The 8,520-nt window shown below is 39.3% G+C and overlaps 1 protein-coding gene across 2 annotated transcripts in view; it reads right to left on the bottom strand.

The window, feature by feature from the left end:
• shroom1 (shroom family member 1) overlaps window positions 1–8,427 on the bottom strand; it is a 32,456-nt gene extending 24,029 nt beyond the window's left edge. For both annotated transcript variants that reach the window (XM_037748909.1, XM_037748907.1), the window contains exon 1: window positions 8,254–8,427. The gene's annotated coding sequence lies outside the window, so the exon portion shown is untranslated. The remainder of the gene's footprint in view (window positions 1–8,253) is intronic.
• Between the last annotated feature and the right edge of the window lie 93 nt (window positions 8,428–8,520).

The following is an 8,520-nucleotide window of genomic DNA, read 5'->3' on the forward strand; positions in this document are numbered from 1 at the left end:
CACTGTCTTCCGGCAACAGGTCACATGACACAATGACGAATGGAAAGCGAAAGGTAAGTAAAAGTGTTTAATTTCTCTGTAGGGTCCTTTCCATAATGTTGTCAGACAATTATAATAACAATCTGAGCCAGTCAGTAGGCAAAAATAAGCATTTTAGTGGACGTAAACCAACAGTACCAGGTGGCCCCAAATGATTACATTACAGCTCGTTTAGTAGCTGACGGCTGCAGTGTTCTCCCTCAATACTGAACCAATTTCATAAATTCTTTAGTCACTTAGATGCAGAAACATGAGAAAGTATAGTCCAGGTTGAAAAATACCATAGTTATCCTTTATCTGATTGGTCCAGAGCTGACCACAGCAAACATTTTGCCTCCCACCTTGTGAGGCATAATTTGATATGGAAAAAAAAAAAAAACACACAAAATAACAGATGGCTGGATCACATCCCTCAAGGTATCCGATTTTGCCAAACCTGCTATTTCTGACAGCCTGAGCTGTTTAATTTATGTGCAAAGCTGATGATACATCCTCAGTGAAGTGGACTTTGTTGGATCAAGCTCAATTTATTGCTTTAATGCAGTTAAAAATGTGTCCAAGTTTTAGGCGGACTGTGTCTTTGGTTTCCTCACATACAAAAACAAACGTCACCGAATGTTGTCCAAAAGCTATCAGGGACAAAAGAACACCACTACAAGCAGAATTTAAATTTCTAGATGAAGAGCCTTTGTATTACCCATCATAACTATAAAAAGTCTTAATATGGGCCCTTTAAAACTAAGGGAAAGTTTGAGTAAGTTGAGTCTCTTTGAGCCAAACATCTGACTAGCAAGGAATTTATCTCCTCTCTGCTTCTCACTCGCTCCACATCAAATCTACGGGGAGGATTTGGCTGTAAAATGAACCTAGAATAAATTTGATTTAGTGGACAGCTTAGCGCTAGAAAAGCAAAACTGCAGCTTTAAATTTTAGGGTGCAAAGATCTCAGCTTTCGACATGTTCCTCAATGGCTTTTCCATGCCCACATGCTTATAAACCAGTGCTGCTACATTTTTAAAAACCACAAAAGATCTTTCTGGCATTAAAGCGCCAACAGCTTTCGACATTTAATTAATCTGTTCCAGGTGGAGTGAGCATTTAGCCAGTGTTGTCATTATGCAGGCCGTTATGAAGCAGATGATCAATGTAACACAGCCAACATTTTTTTTCCCTGAACAGGCTGATAAGTCTCTCAACCTGAGTAATCCTGGGTAAGCGTTTCTCCTCTGAGAAGTTTGCTTTATGCTGCAGAAAGCTAAATAATGAAAATAATGTAACAATGAAAAAGAAAATTATTATTTTATCCGGAACACAGCGGCTCTCTTTGTTAGCTCGCAGCGCTATTACCATGTGGGTTGTGATTTACAACATATTTCGGAGCTCTATTGAAGGAACAAAGTATGCCTATTTGTGCTGATGATAACAGAGTCCCACCTACACCCCAGGCTATAGACTGCAGGCTGTAGATGTCCCATTATATCATCAACGCCTCGGCAGAGATGAAACACTGTTAACTTTTAATTGTTCTGCTTTTGAAACATATGCAGTAACCTAATAGTACTGATCATCACGCTCAGGAGTCAAGTGATTTCTAATCTCCATTGTGTTCTCCAGCATTGAGTCTGCTGCCACCGTGGTTAATTTTTGGGGGAGCTGATCACAATGGGCTCCTTTTTACTGCTGGCAGCGCAGGTTTCCTACCTCAGAGCAGGGGAGGAAGAGAGGGGGATCAGAGGAGGAAAGGGGGGGGGGTTAAGGCTGTAAAATAAATTACACAGAGATTAAACTTCACCAGAAAACAGCGCAACACACTCTGGACTTTGTAACCTGGGAGAAAAAAATGGCGTGGTAGTCAGATGTGGTGCTGCCTGAGGATGTATTGATGTGACTATTGGGGGGAACAGGGAGGAGGAATTCAGTATTTTTACTTCAACTATTATTTAGCTTTTTCTACACTGGCAATTATATACTGTATATATATTATATTTTCTATTAAATGTAAAAAAAATTTTTTAAAAAGGCCCATGGCAAGTTCTCTGAGACCAAGGATATGTCCTCAAATGTCTTGTTTTGTCCAAAGCCCAAAGATATTCAGTTCACAATGATATAAAAAGAAATCCTCTCATTTAAGAGGCTTGTTGGAAGTCAAAATTTAAAACAAATGGGTTTGAAATTATAACTTTTATAACTTTAAGGCTGCAACTAAAGATTATTTTCATAATCTATTAATCAATTATTTTTAATTAATAGATTATTTTTTGGATTAATTGTCTATTAAATGTAAAATAAATAGTGAAAAAAGGCCCATCTTCTCAGAGACCAAAGATACACCCTCAAATGTCATACACTGTTTTATTTCCGCAACTTAGACTGAAAATATAAGTGAGTCACAACAAGGTGTCGAAGCCATTCCAGCTCTGACTGGACACACATAAAAAAAAAGACATCAAGCCTCTACTTCCAGCCATGTCAGACGGCTGTAAATGCCTCTTTTATTAGTCAATATCACAGCCACATTACTGCGTCCGTGGCCGCCTCAAGTCTCGGTGACAGCCCCTCACCCACACCTTTTCATCAGGGGCTATGAAACCTGAGAAGGCCCCCCAGCAGACCTGTTAACATGGCGTATTATGGAGGTACAGTACACACACCAACTGTCAAGCAGACACAAAGGATGAAGGGTTGCTCTGTGGTCTAAACTGCAGTGAAACGGCAACCTCTCTTCCTCTCTGTATAGATGCCTTATTTGATGCATCAGTGACCCTGATTATCTCAACATCAACATTTCAAAACTTTAAAGTCATAATCTTACAATCACTTAAAAAGGTAAAGGTGGTTTCACATTATTCAACAGGTGCAATGTGCCACTCACACACATACCCTCATGATATATGACACTGCTACATCCCAATGAGGGTCCTATAGGGCCATACAATAGTGTAGGTGTGGTCCTGTCAGATAACCAGAATAGGAAGACAGACACACATAACCATACACACTTTCCAGCCTGCCCTCAGGGGGTCTCGTATTAGCCAACGATAACCCTCCTTCAGCCATTTGTCTCCTTCTCGTCTATCTGCTCTATAGGACCTGAAGAGGCCTCTCTGTTCCCCTGACAAAAGAAAGAGGATCTGACAATAACTCACAACTGTAGACCAGTCAGTGGTCAAACCCAGGTAAAAATACAAAAGCCCCCCGGCCCTGCCTGCAGAAGAGAAAAGAGCTCTGAAGTAACAAATGACGAGAAGAAAAACTAGACAAAAGGTGAGGAAAGAGAGCTCGGAAGGCTGTGAATGTTTTGGTGACTTCAATCAATTGTGCAGGAGGGTGTTTTGCACTTCTAGGCCAATAACTGACAGCAAAAAAACAACAACTGACTTGTAAAAGAGTAGGAAGTAGCTAAAACCTGCATCAACTTAAACTTTTAAGTTAATATGATTTTTAGCAGCAAGTTGCATGTTTACTCATCCAGCAGTCACGGAGAAACATTAGTATTCATTTGGAGTCGTGTTTCTGGTCACCTGAGGAATTTAAGTCCAATATTCACTCTCCTTTTAGCTGTTTTGCTCTTCACAAACTCCTGAGGGAAATATCTGGCTCTTTAGCATAGACTGTTAATAAGAAGTGGATGTAACTGGACCAAAACTGTAAAGCTTCAGACCAGAATGACAAAGCAATGAGCTGAAAAACATTAAAACGCTCTGGGAAACTGCAGAGTCTGAAGATAATTCTCTATTTGGGTTTGCCATTTTGAGCAACCCCCTATCACAATTCACATTGTATATATTAATTTGAGCTATAGTTGATATAGAAATATCGATAATAGCAGTTATCGCAGCCAATCCAAAATCTCAGCTTTTGAGTCACAACTTCAAAAGAACTTTTGAATCCTCCACTTCTAAGTTCTGTCATTATTAGCAAGTTAAAGTGTAATTAAATGTTCAAATGTGATTATTTATCATCATTACAGCTACTTTTAGCCAAGCAGTTTAATCAAAAAACTAATTTTACCTATTTAAAAGAAAGCCAGCGTAGGTTACATGACTACCAGACCTACTAACTATCAATCTATCTCATCATTATCATTAATAGACTTCAGAGAAATCCTTTTCAGACAATGCAAATGCCACGGTGACCTGACCTGTATACAAAAGCCCCATAATACGTTAGAGGAAAGTCTTTACTGTGATTATGGATATGCCGGTCATGCAAACGGTTCTTATACTGAGCCGCAACACCTTCCTTCACATCTACTACCACAAAAAAAACACAGTTAGCTCAAGTTCTACCACAATGATGTAATGTTAAAGTAATACTTACTTATCAGTGAAGCTATTCAACATCAAGGTATTTCCCTATTAATGTTTCCACTCGCAGCATACCTGCTAGTTATATCAACCTCACATTTTCCTCCTATTATTTCCCATTACTTATTAATCCAGTGGGGACATTTTAACTTGAATATGGCATCTTAAACAGACCTCTCTCTTCCTCTTCTGTGCTCTGACTCCAGAGAATCAAATCTTTCACCCTGATCTTCTTATCAGCGCTTGAAGAGACCTTCCTGCAATGATGTCATACAACCTCAGCGAACCTGAATACCTGTATGTTACGATCACCCGCTAAAACGTGCATCCATCAATCATCTTATCAATAGGTCAATTGTTTGAAAACAGAGCATGACGTCAGGATGACTTTCATGAACCGGAACGCCTCACCTTAGGCTAACTAGCCTCCATGCAAACAGTTTGATTATTACGTTGTAGCATCACCATGATATACCAAACTGCTCAAATATAAAGGTACTTCTGCATGACATAATGTCCTGAGCTTATCTCTAATGTCATCCTGAACAGTCTAACTTTATTACCCATTAAACCCTTGATAATAAAGTTGGTTAGCCAAGTATTTTTCACGTTGTCGCTCTACCTTACAAGCACAATCTCATTATTTTGGGGCTAAAATGTATCCCTTGTTATTCCTGTTGATTAAATCTTCCATTCTTACTAAAACATTGCATATAAAAACCTGCTGGTACTTGATCACATCAGCTGATTTACATCTAAATAACGCTAAATCACATGTTAGTGGTTTGTTAATATCATTAAAAATCCTCTCTGATTACAGCCAGTCTGAGTAAATCACTTTACCATTGAATTCCCCCGTCCCTCAGAATGACTCATTCACAGCCATTTCCTCGACGCGTTTATTTTCCTGAAACTAACAATGCCAGTGAAAGCCTCACTTAGAGGCTGGAATCACACTTCCATTACGGGAAAATGTAAACATCACAGGTAAGAAAGAATGACGGAAACCAACCGTTAAATGATTTATAACTCTAACACCTTCCTGCTACATCATTGTCCATTATCTCACCCTGACACCTTCCCTGGATTTCAAAAGGAACACTATACAGAGTGATAATGATTCAATTACAGCAGGATTAGGTCATTTGGATGAAGGCTTCTCCACCTTTTAGCTGCTTTATTTCTGGGTTTTTTTTTATCTGAAATAAAGTATCAATTGCCGCAAGACATTTTACGACATTATCTTGGGCTTTGGGAAACACTGATCAACATTTTTCACCATTTTATAGACCAAACAACTAATCGATTAATAAAGAAAATAATCAACAAATTAATCGACAATCAGAATACTCGTGAGTTGCAACCTTAAATCCTACCATTTCATTTCAGATCACTTTCAGCAACAATTTCACAAACTAGATTTTTAGCATTTTTTGGGCTAGAGCCTCCCCATCTGAACTTCATCTAACCTTACTCACGTAGCCAAACCAGTTAGTTCATCCTTGCAGAGGTGGGCTGTGTGAAAGGTCACTGAAAGAATGTAAACATAAGAGTAAAAACCAAACACGCCAAGAGTAATTTTCCACTGTTAAAAGAACAACCAGACCTATGAAGTCAAACGACAAAACACCACAAGCAGCTCCGAACCTCTAACTATTGCTATTTATTTGAGTCCGAAATGCCCTAAAATTACTGCACTAAAATTAAAATTCACTCTATTTTGTTGAACTGCTTTTTCTGCAGCACACCATTGATACTGTTCACACATTTAGAGGGAGAAGGAAAGAGAGAAAGATCATGTTTCAACACCCAGGGTAAGTTTACATGTATGGCCCATGGCTTTGTGACCCTACTCTATTTTATAGCCTTGCCCTTCTATTTGCTTCCATCTTTTGTTTCCGGCTTCCTTTCTTCTTTAATCTTCCTGCAAACACACACCACCACGATATGATACATACACACCTACATGCAATGATCACCAAATGTGTTTATTGCCACGTGTGAATGTTTTGGCCTCGTGTCAACTTATCATGCAAGTGTGTCGCTGAGTACAACCATGCATTGGTGCAAGACTGTCCAAGTAGTGCAATATTAGATGAGTTTTGGATCAACAGGTGTGTAGAAGGTGGATGCATGCTTTTGGGTGTGCGTGCCTCTGTGCACACGAGTTGTCTGTATAGAGAGGACAAGTCCTGCCCCTTCCAGTGTACCACCATGGTCCGAAATAACATCCCATGGTGGTCCACCGGAAGAGGAGAGACTTTGCCTCTCTATTAGATGAGTTTTGGATCAACAGGTGTGTAGACGTTGGATGCATGCTTTTGGGTTTGCGTTCCTCTGTGTGCCACTATGAGTTGTCTGAATGTACGCATGCCTTACACCTACTTGCACATCTACTCTGCACAAACGTCTGTGTGAAGTGTCTCCAGGTCAGACTCTGTGGGTGCAGCGGAGTCGACCCAGGTCAGCAGCCTGAGCACAGGGCGTCCAGCAGCACCACCACACAGAGAGCCCAGTGTGCTCCTCCTGCTCCCACCATCTGACCAATGCACTGCATGAGTGCTTCAGTTTCAGCCACAGCACAAAACACCAGTGTCTGGTTTCCACCCAGAGCACCAACACTGCCACAGCCCGCGGCGCCTTTTGTTCCCACTTTAAATAAAACATAGTCCAGTCATTAGGTAGAAAGGCCCTCCTGTGCATAATTTAGGTGGACAGGTATCAATTTGAGGCGAGGAGATAAGGTTATGGTAGGACAATAGTGTGTTGTTCTCACAATACTCAGATTGCATACGTAATGAGCAACACAGAAAGTATGAAAATGGCAATTATATGTGGTGATAATAGTAGTTTGGGTTGTCTCCATTCCACAGTGTCCATTACAGGGCTGCAATTAACCATCATTATTTCATCATTAATTAATCTGTTATTTTCCCAGGGCCCAAGGTGACGTTAAATTGCTTTTAACAGTCCCAATAACCCAAAGATAATTTAGTTTTACTAAAATATAATCCATTAGAAACTATTATGAGCATCTGAACGTGTATAGCTAAAGATAAAAACATTAAAAACTTATTAGATGAGGAAGCCAACTACAATCTTAGTTAGAAGGTTTCCAACACAACAATAAAGACATTTTAATGATATTTTTTAAAGATTACAAAACTAACAATACTACTATCTACTAAGTCAGATATTACAGAATAAATGCATTGAACTGATAATGCAATGCTGCGTTCAAAGACACAATCAACCACTATGACCACCAACAAGGACTATAGCTCACTGCTCCTAAACAGAACTGTTAGGGAGCTGGGGGGTGTTCTTCTTTGAGGTATTTATTTATTTTGTCTTATCTTTTATTTTATTTGTTTTCCTTGTTAGATAAGTGAAATACATGAAATGTCATGTCTCTCTTTCTTTGAAATTCTGACTAAACATTTCATTGTATAATTGAATTATTAATATTGTTAGTCTGTCTGTATGTGTATATATGTCTATATGTAAAATTCAATAATAATAGAGTAAAAAAAAAAACAACCAAAAAAACAACTTACAAAACTAACAATATACCTACTAAGTCAGATATTACAGAATAAATGCATTGAACTGTTAATGCAATGCTGCGTTCAAAGACACAATCAACCACTATGACCACTAACAAGGACTATAGCTACCTGCTCCTAAACAGAACTGTTAGGGAGCAGATAGCTTGTTAAATGATGTTTATTTTATACCCAACAAGCATTAAAACTTTTCAAAACTACCCTTATAAAGATATGTTCCATATAACAGAGTTTCATGAAGCTATTTTACAGTAAATATGAGCAACAGGTTGACAGTACACAACCGAAACTGAGCAGCCACACTGATACTAGACGCACCTGCTGGTGTCGCCTTCACGTACCTGCTGGTTCACTTCGCTGTATATTCAACTTGTAGTCCTTGTTTCTCTCTCTGTGTTTCCTCTTAAATAAAATGCATAAACTAACAGACTAAATTCACTTTCTTGTAGCTGGTTAACGTGCCTCGTCGCTCCTTGGTAATGAGCTTTTCCTTTTTTCCTCCTCTCGCAGTGAGCTCACCTTATTCCCTGGAGAGAGGAGAGAGCAGCGGATGAAAGGTAACAGAGGACCGTGTCGACCAATCAGATGCGGCGGTGGGCGGGCTCTTT

The sequence above is a fragment of the Sebastes umbrosus genome, chromosome 17 (assembly GCF_015220745.1).
Source record: "Sebastes umbrosus isolate fSebUmb1 chromosome 17, fSebUmb1.pri, whole genome shotgun sequence".
Taxonomy (NCBI): Eukaryota; Metazoa; Chordata; class Actinopteri; order Perciformes; family Sebastidae; genus Sebastes; species Sebastes umbrosus.